Source organism: Pituophis catenifer, unplaced genomic scaffold (assembly GCF_029215685.1).
Source record: "Pituophis catenifer annectens isolate HBS135680 unplaced genomic scaffold, rPitCat1.0.hap2 SCAF_2, whole genome shotgun sequence".
Lineage (NCBI taxonomy): Eukaryota > Metazoa > Chordata > Lepidosauria > Squamata > Colubridae > Pituophis > Pituophis catenifer.
This window is the reverse complement of record NW_027256882.1, coordinates 25,764,234-25,780,304: the sequence shown is the minus strand read 5'-3', so window position 1 is coordinate 25,780,304 and position 16,071 is coordinate 25,764,234. Positions and strand designations below refer to the sequence as shown.

The window sequence follows — 16,071 nt, the reverse complement described above, 5'->3', positions numbered from 1 at the left end:
TTTCAGTTGCATTTTGATTTTGAATGGTCACTGAATTATTGTCAATCGAGGACTATCTGTGCATGGATGGCTTGGTATTTGTTTTGTCAGGCAAACCTATACGATAACTGCCGACCTCCTTAGACCCTAGGAGTATTCTGTTGCCTAGAAAGGGGGCAGCCACATGTCCTAGCAAGGAGCATCAAGGAAGCCAACCATGGATTATATAATGAGAGGAAAGCAAGGAATAGCTGGTTTTGGGGAAAGGGGTGGCTGTTTCAGGACTTTGGAGAGCTCCCAGAAAAAGTTCCTATGAGTTGCCTTAACCTTGCCTGAAAAGGACACTACCCCAGATGGATTGGGTGTCTTCATCCTCTTTGCATTCTGAAAGAGAAAACTCATGCTGCAGGTAACCCGATAGTTAGTCAGAAAAAACCGGAGTCCTCAGAGGAAGAGCCTGATGCATCCCACCTCCTTCATATTGGAATCATCAAGCAGGCCATCCCTGGGTGAGCTCACACCACCATCCTTCTGGTTAACAGCCAGACATGTTAACCCCTTGCGCCACAGAGATCCAACACAGCCCTCCCGCTAAGCTCCCTCAGTTTGAACATCTGTAGCTGGCGCTGGCTAGACAGCAATAAGGTACACTAGTCAGAAGACTCAGGGTGTTCCTCTCTCCAACTATCAGATGTGAAAATACTTCTTGGACATAAATATTTCTTAGCTTGAGGCAGAATCTCAACAGCCATGCCAGTGATGTAGCCGTGCCAGTGATGCATCATGAAGCTGGGACTCAGGTTTGAATCTTGGTGGGCCCACGCCTTTTAACTTTTGCCCTTCTAGGATGATCAGACCAAGTTTTCATCCCAGATTTTGTTTTTAGTGGGAGAAAAGGAGCTACACTACGAAAACCAAAGAACAGCTGTAGCAGAGTTATGAATCTCCCGACTGAGGGAGGCTGATGCCAAGCCATGTGCCAAATCTCTGTGGCGCAAGAGGTTAGTGCACCTGGCTGTTAACTAGAAGGTTGGGGGTTTGAACCCACCCAGGGATCGCCTGTTCCATGACATAATCCAGAAGTGAAGGTAATGGATTATTATTATTATTGTTATTTTAATTTTGATTTATATGCCGCCCTTCTCCGGAGACTCAGGGCGGCTTACAATGCGTTAAGCAATAGCCTTCATTCTTTTGTATATTTTATACAAAGTCAGCTTATTGCCCCCACAAACTGGGTCCTCATTTCACCTACCTTAGAAAGGATGGAAGGCTGAGTCAACCTTGAGCCTGGTGAGATTCGAACCAGCAGTAAATTGCAGGCAGCTGTGTTAATAACAGGGTGCGTAACCACTGTACTATCAAGTGTTGATACTTGTGTTGAGGTTTTCAACTGAGTGTTAAGGTTTTCAACTGAGGCCTTCAATTCCCACATTGTCAATTATTTTTCTCCTAGAATTTAAATATTAATTTTACCCTCTGCAATGTAAAACAGGGGTGAACACCCATCACCTCTCTTGAGGATTTTGTGGGCCACAGACCAGCACTGGAATAGTGTCTTTTTTAGGGATGCTTAATCTAGTCAGGAGCAGCCCACACGGGGAGCTCTCCAGGGTGCTGAATCCTGTCTTCTGGCACATGGGATTTTTGATTGCAGTGCTATTACTACAGTATGTAATCCATTGCTATTTTTCTTGAGGCTCCATGCTAGACCTCAGTACTACTAATGACATTACTACTCTCCCATAGTGTCTTTTAACTGTCCTGTAAGGAGTGTTTTAATTGTTTTTAAAGATTAATTCGGGTTTGGAAAAAATAATCAGGATGCTGCCAGGGGGCAAAGCTTCCACTTTGCATGATGGCCAGATGTGTTAACCCATTGCGCCACAGAGTCTTTTCCTTCTTGCGGCTCTTTCTCTGATTATCACCTGCTAGTTTTCTTTGAAGCAAGCACTTTGCTGCCTTTTGTGGGTCCCAAGATGGGATCTGACACATGGAGCTGTACCTCCTACTGGGAGTTCTCTGGGTAAATTAATTTTCTATCAGCTTCCCATAAATGGGTCTCCCAGGAAGTGGATGTGTTTTTGATGGCTGATGCCACAGTGTCAGTCATCTTCTGGAAGTCCCACTGTGCGACTTATTTATTTTTACTGTAAAAATTATTGGCCGGCTAACTTAACACACTTAACACACTTAACTTTGGGAGGCTTAGAATCATAAAAGTAAATATATATACAGATGGAGAGGGTGGGGTCAGGATGGGGCAGAGGTGGGATCAATTACCTGCAGTGTGATTCTCCCCCATTGGGGCTCCAATTCAATTATTTATTTATTTATTTATTTATTTATTTATTTATTTATTGCGATTTATATGCCGCCTTTCTCCCTAGGGACTCAAGGCGGCTTACAAAATGACAACTTCAATACAAATCACAATACAATACCAAATTAAAATCAGTAACCCAATTAAAAAACGATTTAAAATTATACCAGTGTACCCCCCAACGGATCAGTTTAATTGTCAGAAGAGCCACGTCTTCAGCTCACGACGGAAGGAAAGGAGGTCGGGGGCTGTCCTGAGCTCAGTGGGCAATCCATTCCAGAGGGTCGGGGCTCCCACAGAGAACGCCCTCCCCCTGGGGGTCGTCAGCCGACATTGTTTGGCCGACGGCACCCTGAGGAGGCCGACTCTGTGAGAGTGCACAGGACGATGGGAGAACGGCTGGAGATGGTCCTGCAAGTACCCCGGGCCTGAGCCATGAAGGGCTTTATAGGTGAGCACCAGCACCTTGAAACATATCTGGAGTGCCACCGGTAGCCAGTGCAGCTCACGCAGGAGAGGTGTTACACGGGAGTATCTAGACGCCCCCGTAACTACCCGCGTGGCTGCATTTTGGACTAGCTGAAGCCTCCGGACACATCCCAAGGGCAGCCCCATGTAGAGGGTGTTACAGTAGTCCAACCTAGAGGTAACAAGGGCGTGAGTGACCGTGGCGAGGGCACGGTCATGGTCACGGTCAATTGGCAGAGATAAATCTTTAGGACCTTGTGAAAGGTCAGGAGGCTTAGGGCTGATGTCACATCGGGGGAGGGAGATGTTCCAGAGGGCAGGAACAACATCAGAGGAGGGTCTTCTCCTGGACCCTATCAGCCAGAATAATGGGGTCGATGGGTTCTGCATCATGGCTTTTTGGCAACTTTGTGTGCGACAGGTTTTGATTTCCCCTCAAGACCACAAATATAATAAAAAAAGATCTGGAATCCATTATACTGTGACATATTTCCAACACATGGAAGATGTAGGGATTAAAATGCAGCTGTCAGTAAGATTTTAACTGTTGGAAGGTTTCAAAAAAATCTGTAAGAAATGTGTCCCTGTAGAGTGTTTGTTCCCCATTTACAGACAAAGGAGAGAGAAGGACATGGCATGCCATAGCTTGTACGCACATTCTAAATACGGACCTTCTCACAACTCTGCAGTATTGGCAGAAAATATTTGAGAAGCAACATTTTGAAACATGGCCAACCCATCCCTCTGAACCCAGCACCTTCCCAATTGTTCAGCTGTTCAGGAGGATGTAGAGAGTTCATGTAAATTTGAGGATGTGGCTTTTTGAGAGAAAAACACCAGGGACCAGTGGGGGGTTCCAAATGGTGTCACCACCTGTTCTCTTCGCGCATGCGCTTTGCAAATTGGGCCGAACCGGGAGCAACCCACCACTGCCAGGGACTGATCCTCTTCTGGGCTATCCTGCTTATTCAACTCTCCTTTGTGATATCTCAGGTTTGCCCCATTCCACTGTTGGTGGCCACTATTTTAGATCATTTATATCTCCTAGCAGAGCTGAATCTTATTGGGTTACACAGCACACTGTATTTTGCTCCCTCCCCCAAAATGTTGCAGTGGGAACATTTAGTCAAAGAAAATCTCTCAGATGTCAGGATTGAACCAACAGTCTGAGGGTAAGTGAAGTTGTGCTGTCCCATCCTTCATTACCAGCTGAGCAATGGAAGGACACAAAGCATGAGGAATAACATCTCATTGACTCTTGTGATGCTGCAATCGCCAGAATGAGACGGCTGGCAAGCGATAAGGCCATGCTGATTGAGAGCTGCCCATACCTGTTGTTTCCATGGTGTAGTGGTTATCACATTTGCCTCACATAGAAAAGGTTCAAAACCAGGCAGAAAACACATCTTTTTCTCAGCATCAGAGCCACTCCTTGAGCAAAGAAAAGGCAGGAAAAGGCTGCATCACTAAGACAAGCAAGAACCCCATTCTATTTTCTATTTTATTGGTGAGGGAATGAATGAGGAGAGGCTGATTTCAAGCCACCAATCCAGGAAGGCTGGTCTTCCCAAGTGAGCAGACAATGAAAAATTAAAGCCTGTCTGAGTTTTAACTCCCAGAATTGTGAGCATGAAGGAAGAGGGAGGGTTTCCCATGCATAGCCTGCCTGAAACACCTTAAGAACAGGAGGAGGTGGGAGGAGTATATCTCCTGAGGTGCATCAAGTAAGGATTATGCTAATTTCTGAGGCTCATCTTGAGGAAAACTAGTTTCAACAAATATTTCCTCAATGTTCACAAATCACACATAGTTCCCAGGCATTAAGGAGACGTCGTTCTAAATCTTGATAGGTGACAACCACCTATTTGGAAGAGAAAAATAAAGAGAAGAGAAGGAAGAGAAGAGAAACTAATCAGTAAAATCTACAAATTCTTATTGCGATACAAGATGGAGGAGGAAATAGTCAAAAACACGATGATTAAATGGATGCGATACAAGATGGAGGAGGAAATAGTCAAAAACACGATGATTAAATGGATGCAAAACTTTAAATATTCAATAGAATTGGAGAAATGGGAAGAACTCTGGCAACTGAATACAAAAACAACATTGGCGGTGGCCTACAAGGAGAACCAGCTAAAAATGTTTTATAGGTGGCATATGTCACCTACAAGATTGGCCAAAATTAATCCGAAAAATACCTCAGTGTGCTGGAAATGTAAAAACCCACAAGGCACCTTTTACCATCTATGGTGGACATGCCCGGCGGCGAAGAAATTTTGGTCCAACATCAAGAAATGGCTAGATCAAATCACCAAATTACAGATAGATAAGAGACCCGAAACCTTTCTGTTAGGAATCTTCACGAAACCATATCCTAAAGAAATAAAATACCTGTTAATACATATTCTAACGACTGCAAGGATAATATATGCTAAAAATTGGAAACTGGAAAAAATCCCAACGGAAGAAGAAATAATAGATAAAATTACACAGTGTGCTGAAATGGATAGGTTAACAAGAGCTAAAGGAAGAGACAGAATTTTATAAAGTTTGGAATAAATGGTATCAATGGCATAATGTTACCACTGAATAATCACAACTAGAAGTAAGATAGACTAGAAATACCATTGTGCATATAAATAATTTTCTACGGGCAGACAAACTTACAGAGAGAAACTCTAAAAGTAAAGATACAGTTTAAATGTATGACATACAGATTACTAAAGTAGAAGTCTTAGAGAAAAGAAGAGAGGGGAGGGAGAAATGGTAAAATGAAATTATCAACTTAAGATTTAGGGGAATATAAGTATTACTTGAAAGTAATAAGTTATACTAATAAGTTATAAGTTACTTATAAGTATTACTTGAAAGACCAATACGAAACAAATGCTCCAAACGATTTATTTATTCATAAATTGTTAAGAAGATGTCGTTCTAAAACTGGATAGGTGACAGCCACCTATTTGGAAAGGCAAGACTTGTAGAGAGACGCTTTCCTTTCCTTCCAATCCCATGCCCATCATCCCTGGAACCTGCTCTGGTCTTCTGCGCCTTTGCAGGATCCCCTGCCATAGCGCACAGAATCCACCAGGGGTCTCCTTTGACAGCGCTTGGAAGGGATGAGCAGCCCCTTTCCAGAGGGAACTGAGCATGCGCCTGGCTCTTTCGCGAACTCCAAACTTTCTGCAAAAGGGCGGGAAGATGTCTGCTTTTTCTTTCACGACCGATTCTTCTCCCCATCGCTGTGAAGCTTCGGCTGAGCAAAGGAGGCGGAGGGGCTGTAAGGAATTCTCCAACGGGGGGAGATGCAGGCGGGGCTCGGAGTGAGGGGGGGGGGGTCTTTTCCCTGAGGCTGGAGGCGAGCCTGGAGCCTGCAAAGCTTCACCCAGTTCCAAGGGGCGGAAAGGGCGGGGAGGGGGAGCTCGAGGTCCCATAATCCCCAGCCACCCCGTGGAAGAAAGGGACACGCAGGGCAGCTCCGCACCTGCCGGGTTTTCTCCAGGAAGGAAATCAGGGTCGCCAGAAAGAGTGGATCCATTTCCCCTCCGTTTCCCTTGGCAAAGCTCTGCATGCGGGGAGAGGGAGAGTTGCCTTTGCAAAACACCCAGAATGTCTTGATTCCTGGATAATTTCCTGCAAATTTCTTGGCCCTTTTTCGGAAGGGAATTTCCTCGCCTCCCCTTTCCTGGGCCGAGAGAAGCGACCGGCCAAAGTTCCTCCGGTTGGCTTTGTATGCAAGGCTGCAGTTCCGTGTGTAAAGAGTTGAGTGCAAGGATCGGAACTCGATTTTCCCATTTCCAGCCTTTCCCCACTATCTCTTTGGTGTCTCTGCCGGCAGGCAAATAAACGTGTTAAAGGAAGGCCCCTGCATTGGATGGTAGCTTGTTAATTGTGGCTTCTGGAGTTCACCCAGGGGTTTGGGCCAGGAGGTTCATGGGCTTCTGCTGCCCTGAGTTTTACCAGATATTCAAATGTTGATTGAGCTCCTTCCAAATCGATTTAGATAGGCACCCACATGATTGCTTTTGTGACTGGAGAGATAATTTGGATTGTGCAAAGGGTTGTAGGCAGCAACAGAAATGATATGATGTAAATAATTAGGAAATAGAAACCCAAAACATATTTAAATGTATCCAATATTTTGATTTCTTAATAATAATAATAATAATAATAATAATAATAATAATAATAATAATAATAATAAACTAGAAGTTGAGGCAGAGGACTGCTAGCAAACTTTCCCCAACAATAAATAAATCTATCTAATAAGATCCCCCCTTCCCCCCCAAATAAAAGCTTTCCAGAAATTGGTGGCTTCATATGAATTTTTTTAGTTGCTTTATTTATTTATTTCTGGAGGAGGATGCTCAGTATTCAAATTTGCCGCCCGGTTGAATATTCTTGTGTTTTGCATTTCAGTTCTGTAAGATGTAAATCTTTCCTGGTTCCTCTGGAGACCGAAGTATCTTGTGAGGGAAGAGGGCTGAATGGCGTTAGGAGGTTTGGCCAGACCTCTTGTGATTAGGAAGACCTGGGGAGATGCATGGGTCCATTTTGGTGCTGGATTAGAGACCAGAGAGAAGATGGAGGGACAACGCCCAGCAGATGCAGGAGATGGAAAAGGCCATCCAGCTACTCAGCCTTGGAGCTGGGGGAAGAATGGGGCAAGTCCTGGGCAGAAGAGCCAAGAAGGGGAAGTCAGCAGTTCAGAGGTCCAATGCTGTGACTTCAGAAAAGGGCAATTCCAGGAGGGGAAGAGTCCCCGAGATGTTTGCAGTCAACTTCACCGCCTTTGCCGTCAGTGGCTGCAGCCAGAAAGACACACCAAGGCTGAGATGCTGGACCTGGTGCTCCTGGAGCAGTTCCTGGCTGTCCTTCCCCCAGAGATGGAGAAATGGGTGCGGGAGTGTGGAGCGGAGACCAGTTCCCAGGCGGTGGCCCTGGCCGAAGGCTTCTTGCTGACCCAGGAATCTGAGAAGATGCAAGAAGAGTTGCAGGTGGGAGAATGTAATCATAGCAGGTCTAAAGAGAATCTTTCTGAATTTGTCAATGTCTCTCTGGCAGAATTTTCTGGGATTATGAGCTGCTAAAATCTCTTGTTCGATTCTTCTTCCAGAGAGTGAATTTGGGCCAATTTTTCTACTCTGGCTTTCCAGCTTAACCGATGGACATTGGTGCCTTCTGGGCTGAGTGTTCAATATTTATAATTCGTTTCTATCTCTCTAATCTTCCTTTCTTTCTTGTTCCACATCTTATCCGCAAGTCCCTTCAAGCTATCACTGAGTATCCCAAGTATCCTCAGGGATGGAAAGATTCATCGAAATCCTCTCGAGCTGTTCTTCAGGGAGAGCTTCCAGGAAGATGAAAGTCAGGATATCGCAACAGGTAACAGAAATTGTTTCCATAGGATATGAAGTTTTGACATCCATCCATCTGACTGTTTTGTTCATTTCTTTCTTTTAACAGTCTGTTTATAGCATTTTCTGTATCACAGATAATAGAAAACTGTCCTTACTATTTTTAGAACAACCTTCTCTCTGTGATAGAGCTGAAAGTGTGGCTGAACTTCTGCCTCAGGTAAGAGGAGAAATATTAGAAAGGTCCACGAAACTTGGAATGATTTCATTTTATTCTGTATAATATTCAATGAGTAATATTGCTTTTTCCAAGCAAGACAAATTTTAGATCAGATCATTGAAAATTCACAGCTGGCTTAACCTACCTGTCCCTTTGGATAAGCTTTCTCCACCCTCCTGGTTCAGGCTCAGATTTCATTGACAAGATGTTGTCTTGACTTCAGTCTCCCACTTCATTCTCACTACCATTACATGCTCTTTCAATACTTCCATGAATGTGTGGAGTAGGGGAAAGAGTTGATCCCTCAGTGGATAAAGCAATCCACTGGCAAAAATATCAGACGGATTTCCCCTGTATTTCCTTCTGCCCACTCTAGGAAGAATTGGAGCCAGTGATAAGTAGTGGGTTTAATACCCAACTGTCAATCATCCAAGAAAACTATTTTAATTGATTTCACAGAAAGGCATCACAATCCTCCCAGTGTGATGAAATGTGCTTCAGTTGTGCCATCAGGCAAAAGCGGTGTGATCCCATTCTGAATTCTGTAGAAGATACCCATTTTGTTCATAGGATTTCTCTGCTTGAATTGGTGAAAGGAAACTCTCAGATTATTCTTGGGGTTATCTGTTAATAGGGAAACTTGTTTCCTTGTTCAGGGTGTTGTGTCTTTTGAGGAAGTGGCCGTGCATTTCTCTGAGGAGGAGTGGTCTCAGCTGGATCCTGCCCAAAAAGCTCTCCATGGGGAAGTCATGCTGGAGAATTCCAAGAATCTTGCTTACCTGGGTAAGAAGCTCTGTCTGTGCTCAGAAATGTAGAGAAGGCATGGGTGGGTGGAGGGCTTAGATATTTCTGATAAAAAAACTTTTTATTTATGTCCTGCTTTCATTATTTTACTTCGTAAAGAAGTAAATTCGTAAGATTTCTGACCTCCGGGTATTTCGCTGCGCACTCAAGACCCTATTGTTCCGCCAGGCTGGGTTAGCAATATAATTTAAAATTGGATGTTTTAAATTTTTGGGGTTTTAAATTAAGCCAAATTTATTTAATATTTTTAAATTATTTTAAATTGATGTTTATTCTGTTTTTAATTAGGCTGTACACCGCCCTGAGTCCTTCAGGAGAAGGGCGGTATAGAAATAAAATTATTATTATTATTATTATTATTATTATTATTATTATTATTATTATTTATTATTTTGTGAAAATAACTCAAGGCAATGGATACAACTGGTACTCCTTCCTATTTCCCCACAACAACAACACTGTGATATGGGTTGAGCTGTGAGAGACTGGCCTAAAGTCACCCACCCAGTATTCATGTTTGAGGCAGAACTAGTACAGGTAGTCCTTACGACCACAGTTGTGCCCAAAATTAATGTTGCTAAGCGAGAAATTTGTTAAGCAGATTTTGCCCCATTTTATGATCTTTCTTGCCACAGTTGTTAAGTGAATCACTGCAGTTAAGTTAGTAACACAGTTGTTAAATGGATCTGGCTTCTGGACACTGCAACCATCATAAATATGAACCAGTTATCAAGCATCTGAATGTAAATCACATGACTACGGGGATGCTCCAATGGTCGTAAGTCACTTTTTTCAGTGCCGTTGTAGCTTTGAACGGTCACTAAATGAATAATTGTATGTTTGAAGACTACCTGTGCTTGCAGTCTCCCAGTTTCTAGCCTGGTGCCTTAATGTTTCTGCTCCGGCATTGTAGAGTGTCTAATGGACTTTAGGGAGTTCATGGAACCATGGAATTGTCCCAGGTCCCCAAGTGGCTCACACACATTGGTGCTCAAAGATTAGATCAGGCATTTGTCATAGTTCATTGTGATGTCATCCAATTGGTGGGTACTCACATGGGTAACATCGTAGTTTGGAATCTTCATGTTTGTTTGCAAAACTGCCAAAATATATTTTGCTAAATTTCAAAAGAAAAGGTTTGATCATTCCCCTAGTTCTGCAACATTTTTCATTTTTTCTTTTTCAAGGCTTTAATGGAGAAAGAGAAGAGAATAAGAATTACAAAGAACAATGCCAAGCGACCCAGCCGAAAGAGGAAAAAAGGAAGTTTGCCGATCAGATGCAACTAAAGAGTGATGCAAAAAAGAGATCACATAGTGGAATTAAAAAAGCCTTTCCTCGGCTCAATTTGCTTCCTAACTATACAAGCAACAATACAGGAGAAGAACCATGTAAATGTATGGAGCTTGGAAAGAGCTGTAATAAATCTGATCATCTCATTTCCCATAAAAAGACACATTCAGAAGAGAAACGATATACCTGCAGGGAGTGTGGAAAGACTTTCCGTGATAATCACTCTCTTAGAACTCATGAAAGGAAATACACAGGAGAACGGCCTTATAGATGCATGGAGTGTGGAAAGACCTTTAGTTATGGCAGTAATCTTACTATCCACAAGAGGATCCACACAGGAGAGGAGCCTTATCAGTGCATGGAGTGTGGAAAGTCCTTTTCTCATAGTAGTTGTCTTAATTCCCACAAGATCATCCACACAGGAGAGAAGCCGTATAAATGTGTGGAATGTGGAGAGAGCTTTAGGTGGAATTCTAATCTTACCTCCCATAAAAAGATTCATACAGGAGGGAAGCCATATCAATGCATGGAGTGTGGAAAGACCTTTACTTGTAGCAGTACTCTTAATTCCCACAACAGGATCCACAGAGGAGAGAAGCCATATCAATGCATGGAATGTGGAAAGACCTTTACTTATAGCAGTACTCTTAATATCCACAAGAGGATCCACACAGGAGAGAAGCCATATCAATGCATGGATTGTGACAAGTCCTTTACTTGTAGTGGTAGTCTTAATATCCACAGGAGGATCCACACAGGAGAGAAACCATATAAATGCATGGAGTGTGGAAAGACCTTCACTCGTAGCAGTAATTTTAATATCCACAAGAGAATCCACACAGGAGAGAAGCCATATCAATGCTTGGAGTGTGGAAAGAGCTTTAGTTGTAGTAGTAGCCTTACTTACCACAAGAGGATCCACACAGGAGAGAAGCCATATCAATGTATGGAGTGTGGAAAGACCTTTACTTGTAGCAGTAGTCTCAATTCCCATAAAAAGATCCACACAGGAGAGAAGCCTTATAAATGCTTGGAGTGTGGAAAGAGTTTTACTCGTAGCAGTAATCTTAATTCCCACAAGAGCATCCACACAGGAGAGAAGCCGTATTAATGTGTGGAATGTGGAAAGGGCTTTAAGAAGAATTGTGATCTTACTTCCCATAAAGGGATCCCTATGGGGAAAAAAACCATATCAATGCATGCAGAGTGGAAAGAGCTTTGCAAGGAGTTGCACTCTTACTTGCCATAGAAAGATCCACATACAGGAGAAGCCATATCCACACAGGGAATGTGGGAAGAGCTTCAGGAGAAATACAGGTAGTCCTCGGTTTATGACTGCAATTGAAAGGATAAGCAGGTCCAAACTGAGGGTGAGCAAAAGAAGATGGCTCATATCTCAGTCCTCGATTTACGATCATAATTTAGCTCAATTATGATTGTAAGTGAAACATTTATTAAATGAGTTTTTCCCATTTTATGACTTTTCTTGCCACATTTGTTAAATGAATCATTGCAGCGGTTAACCTAATAACACAGTTGAATTGAATCTGGTTTCCCCATTGGCTTTGGTTATTGTAAGGTTACAAAAGGTGCTGACATGACCCGAGACACTGCAACCTTCATAAATATGAGTCAGTTGCTAAGCACCTGAATTTTGATCATGTGACCATGGGGATACTGCAATGGACCTAAGTGAAAAAATAGTCACTTTTTGCAGTTGTGTTGCAACTTTGAACAGTCACTAAATGAACTGTGGTAAGTCAAGGACTACTAGTAGTCTAAAATCTCATGCAAGGATCATTTGAGCAATAATCCAATAAATACTAGACCTTATTAGATATGCGTGCATAAATTGCCTTTCTAGTGCAAACCAGAAAAAGGTGGATCCCAAATCCTGTTGCTGTTTTGGCTAAGTAGGATGTTAAAACAAAAAAGTGAGTTTCAGTGGAGATTAATTTGTCCAGCCTATTATTTAACACATGCAGATTTCCCAATCATTTGAAGCAACTCCATCTGATCAATATATAACTGCTTTGTCTCAACAAGAGAAAATGTGGTCAGCATTCCTTCAGTACAGCAGATGTACAGGCAGAAATTCAATCCTCAATCTCTTATTAGTGTCAGCGTCCCAGCACTGACATATAAATAAAGGGAGGAGAAGCCTGAACTTTTGCCTGCTAAATCCCTTTGAAGATCTGTCTCCTTGGAGATGGGGAGGGGGGAGACATTCCTGTGATCTGACGAAGAAGGAATCAGGAAAGTGACTTGGAAAATAGCCAATGAGAAGCAGAGAATTGGGGATCGGAAAGGGAGGGATTGGGGGGCAAAGGTCAGTACTGACCGCGAAAGAGTCAGGATCAGATTGCTGTGCTCGAATAAAGAGAAAATTTCCTTAAAGATCGGCAGTTTGGAAATTCATTTATTTTGAGATAGCATCGAAACCTGACAATTAGATTTAATTTGACATTCCACCCTTGCTTCTAAACCAGTGGTTCCCACGCCCCACAGGGGGGCAATTTGATTTTTAATGGTGGCAACTGGAACCTTGTTTAAACCAAGTTAATAGCCTTTTAGGCTTCCTCCCCATGAGTAGGAGTTCACTTTTTGAATAGTAAGAATTATATGTCACAGGGAGGGGCATCAGGATTTTAGAGATGTTTAGGTGGGGCATGGCCAAAAAAAGGTTGGGAACTACTGTTCTAAACAGAATGCAAATGACAGCAATAGCTGTGGAAGAAATCTGTAAAGAGAGTGAGATTTCACTGATGTTGAATTGGGAAAAAAATAAAAGAGGCTGTGTGTATTAAATATGTGGTTTTTTTCTCCCTTCCCTTTCCTTGTTCTTGCTCCAAATAAAACAGTACAAAGATAATTTTGGCATCAAAAAGAGTCAACCATCAACTGAGGAAAGGGATTTTGGAAAACTGCAGGGCCTGAAATAAAGTTAGTACAATCACTGCAGGAATGGTTGGGAGATATCTGCCATGTTAGAAAGTGCTGCAATTCACAAAGGAGTTACTACTTCATGGTGATGAAAATAACTGAATTCAGATCTACTGTGTGAGATGGTGACTAGAGATAACTAATAGGAATGAGAAAGTATTTTTCAGTCTAAAATATTGTTGATGTCACTGGTTCATCACCATAAACCTGTATGGATACATATTCTATGGAAGAAGCTTCAGATGAAGAGTTTTGAAAAGAAGCCACAACTGTGGGAAGTCCTATAAACCCACATGCAAAGAAATTTCTCTAGAGAAGATGCCAAATTCTGTTTGTCCCAGACAAAAACTAAAATGGGGTTATTGTTTTTTTTTGGTACATTTACCTGTAGCCTTAATTTAAATTAAAGAAGTACAGTTGATATGATTTTTCCCCCCGTTATATAGTTAATGAATTTGCCTCCAACTGTGACATGGGCAGTATACAGTATAAATTTAATAAGTAATAAATAACAGTCTGATACATTGGGACACATTGTTTTAAAGGGTTTTTTTAGACTATTATGCAGCTGCAGGCTCCTCCTTTTGTCACATAAGTTTTTTTTAGGCAGCATGTATTTCTCTCGCCCCTCAAGAGATCCCCACAAATCAAGTTCTTGTAGTGTGGAAATCGCTTCATATTTAAACCTATTCCTTGTTGTGTCCAGAAGTCATAAACTATCAAGAGAATAAATGATTTATCTAGCCAAACATTCAAGAAGAACCTAAATATGTCATAAACAGATTTTATAGAATCACGTGACATGCATGATACATATGGAACAGCGTTACATGGATAATAAAATAACCATGAAAGGAAAATGTCTATCCCAAATTGTCAAAGGCCTTCTCTATGTCTGGAAATAGCATTCCTGCCTGGTTTTTATTTATTATTTATTTATTTGTTTGATTTATATGCCGCCCTTCTCTGGAGACTCAGGGCGGCTTACGATGCTTTTAAGCAATTTCATTATATTGTTTCAAATATCAAACATAATTATTACATTATTATTCAACGATCGTTTAGGCAAAAACAATTTTATTAGAGGTTATCTGATACCTCTTGCTATTGCTTCAATATTTCTGTTCTGTTCTGATAAGATAGGCACATCAGTACATCATGAGGTATTCTGGGCCTACCTTCTTTTCTGGCTGTTTCGTCAGGGAATTGTGCAGCCGGAATCCAAATTCAGTCAGAGCCTCTGAAATTAATTTATAAATTAAATATTATAATAAATTTATAAAATAAATAAATTTTTATAAAATTAAAAAATTAACAATTAATCACTGGAACAACTTGCCTGCAGAAGTTGTGAATGCCCCAACATTGGAAATTTTTAAGAAGAGATTGGATAACCATATTCTGTTCTGTTCTGTTCTGTTCTGTTCTGTTTGTTCTGTTCTATTCTATTCTATTCTATTCTATTCTATTCTATTCTATTCTATTCTATTCTATTCTATTCTATTCTATTCTATTCTATTCTATTCTAAATGAACATGTAGCTTTATATAAATAAATGTTTTTAGCATCTACTCTAGATTTATATCAAATAAGATAGGCACATCACGACATCATGAGGTAAATCTCCGAACAGCATACAGAGCCCACAGAAGAAGAAAAGGCTAGCTGCCATTTGCTTCATTGTGGCTTTCTTGGCCAGAAACCTACCTGGGACCTTCAATGAAGCCAAGCTGATCACCTTCAGCATGCTAATCTTTTGCAGTGTCTGGGTCTCTTTCCTTCCCACCTACCTGAGTACCAAAGGAAAGTCCATGATGGCCGTGCAGGTCTTCTCCATTTTGGCCTCTGGTGCTGGGCTACTTGTCTGTATCTTCTTCCCCAAGTGCTATATTATCATCCTTAGGTCAGATCTAAATACTAAGGAACATCTAATTATAAAAGTAGGGAAATGACTTGGAAATTGTTTCTTACGCTCATAATATTTAATTATCCATTGCAGTTTTTATGGGTCTGTATCAAGGGTGGGTTCTACTTTACTACCATTTTGCAGCAGGAGAGCACTTGCACTTGCTTCCCTCTCACATACATGCACTTCTGTGCATGCGCAGATGACCCATGATGATGTCATGGCAGGTGGGCAGAGCCTCCCGCCGATTTTACTACCGGTTCTATAGAACCGGACAGAACCAGGAACAACCCACCACTGGTCTGTATATTTGCTTTGCTTTGTTTCACAATTAAGGTTATTCAAAATTGAAGGAAATAAGAATACGAAGAGTGTAAGACTAATGAAATTAAAACCCAAGATAATCCTCCAGCCACTGAAATTAAAAAATGTCATGCAGCCAGGGAATGACAGGAGAAGAAATGAGATATTTATTTATTTATTTATTTATTTATTTATTTATTTATTTATTTATTTATTTATTTATTAAATTTCTATACCACCCTTCTCCAAATAGGACTCAGGGCGGTGCACAGCCAAAGTAAAAAACAGAGCATACAAAATTTAAAAACAGTATTAAAATAATTAAATATTTTGGCCGTAAATTAAAACAACCCAATTTAAAATCAATTTAAAATTTAACTCAAGCCAGCCCAGCTAGTTGAAATAAATAGGTTTTCAGGGCCAGACGAAAAATCCAGAGGTCTGTTATTGTACATAACTCTGGGGGAAGGTT

General features: G+C 41.4%; 1 pseudogene; it reads left to right on the top strand.

The window, feature by feature from the left end:
• The first annotated feature begins 7,356 nt into the window (after positions 1-7,356).
• The window catches only part of LOC139311899 (zinc finger protein 420-like), a 285,827-nt pseudogene continuing 277,112 nt past the window's right edge, over positions 7,357-16,071 (top strand).